We start from the raw sequence: 2115 nt of genomic DNA, 5'->3' as shown, positions 1-2115 counted from the left end.
AGAAATTCTTATAGACATGTTATCTAAAGATGAGAATGCAGAAGTTCTTATAGTCCCAGTGTCTATATGCGAATGCAGAATTCTATTGGCATGATTTCTATATGTGAGTGCACAGATTCAGAAAGAAACTCTTATAGGCAAGATGTCTACATGATATGCACAAATTCATAAGTAAGCTGTAGACAGGATGTAAATGCAGAAATTAATAAACCTATAGGCAGGATATCTATGTGAATGCAGAAATTAGTAAACCTATAGGCAAGTTATCTACCCTTTGCATACATTTATTCCCTCCCCTTTTCACTAGTCGTCCCCAATCATTTATTACAAGTTATTACTGCCCCGAATGAATAAGAAAAGCAAAATTACATCAGCAATTAAAGTACAACCAATGGGAGCCCAATTCAGACTCCATGTCTGAAGTATGAGATGAACCAACTTCAAGAGATCATGAACCAAAGCCTTTCTCTCATTTGGATGTGTCAGAGTTCCCTAAGAGCCTCATAGGGACTCCGGACAGTGCTCACACCCAAATGTGTAACCAGATTAGGATATAGTGCAGCGTGGAAGGGCCAGCCCTCAAGTGTCCAAGTTCAGAGGGAACTCAAGGTCCCAAGGCAAGGCTCACAAGAGGGGGGGGGCAAAACTTAGAAGCTAAGAAAGAGTGCGAGTGCAGGAGTGAAATTCTGAAAAAACAAGGGAAAGGGAAGAGGGGAATAACTTGAAATCAATGCCTAGAGGGGTATAGGGGAGTAGGGAATTTGCAAGAACAGAAGAAAAGCAGACTGATGGGCATACTCAGCAATGGGATATGATGGCACACCCTCCAGCCTGTTAGAGGTTAGGACCTCACGGATTCAGAACTTAGGTCATGGGCAACAACTCATGTTGCCATGCCCTAAGTCACCACTTACAAACACATAGGGGTAATGGGGTAGGGAGCAAAGATTCACAGTAGAAACAGGCAGTAGAACATAGGCATGTTAAGTTAAATATTGAACTCTACATAAGCAGTAAAGTAACTATGGATATAAAAACTTTAAGTAAACACATTGGGGATGCTGAAACTAAAATTAGGACATACCAGTTTCAGAGAAAACAAACAAAGAGAAAGCACTAGCCTTGTAAATCCAAAGTGTAAACGAGCAATCAGAATGCTATGAGTTTAGAAGAGAATTGTGAAGTCTGAAGTGTAAAAGTATTGAATTGAAGGTGTCCCAAAGTGCAGAAGGGTCGTGCCCTTTTATAGTGCAGAAAGCAAGTAGAAATAGGTAAGAAAATAGTTTGGAATCAATAACACAAGGTCTCTCTTTAATTAAGGGATTCTGATTTCAAACTGGCAAAATAATTAAAGAAAGGGGTCAATTAAAACTTTTACAAAGCAGTACAAGAGGGGTAAATACATAGAGGTTTATTTAAGGACAAAGTCTTGATAGTACATGGTTTGTGCAAATAAGGAAAGGAAATCAGTTAACAGCTAGTAAATCAGAAATTGAGGATTTCGTATGAATGAACCAGGTCAGAAAGATGGGAAGGATTTCGACTTAAGGAAAATCAGTACCAATCAATTAAACTTATTAAAAGGAATTCTGAATCAATCACAAGTTGGAAAACCATTTTGAAGAAAGATTCCTCATATATAAAAGCACACAGACACGTTAAACATGAAGAAATTTGTCATGCTATTCAATAGAAGAGTCTAGTGTAGGAGAATCAGAATTGTGTGCAAACAAAAGAAGTTCACACTTAGTTCATAGACCCAGAAATAAGTCTGAAAGAGGCAAGGGTCCTCAAACAGAACCCTAGTTTGATCATGTGACCAAACTCGGAGGAAACCCCCAAATTCTAAGGTTTCCGACTCGAGTCGAATACAAAGATCAGGAGGCAACATGCTTAGAGATTTCTTTTCAGAATCTCATGAGAAGACAAGCAAATACAAATAACATTCAAAGCAGACAGAGTGTAGGAGCATAATGAGAGAATAGTCACGACAGTAAAAGAAACGTGTTTAAGAAAATCTTTTAGAAGGGACTTAAACAGGGTTTAGTAGAAGAAAAAGCAATAACACTTAGGAACACAATAAGATATATAGAAGAAGAAAGTACTTTTCAGAAG

Source organism: Nicotiana sylvestris, chromosome 3, assembly GCF_000393655.2.
Source record: "Nicotiana sylvestris chromosome 3, ASM39365v2, whole genome shotgun sequence".
Lineage (NCBI taxonomy): Eukaryota > Viridiplantae > Streptophyta > Magnoliopsida > Solanales > Solanaceae > Nicotiana > Nicotiana sylvestris.
This window is presented reverse-complemented; position numbering follows the sequence as displayed.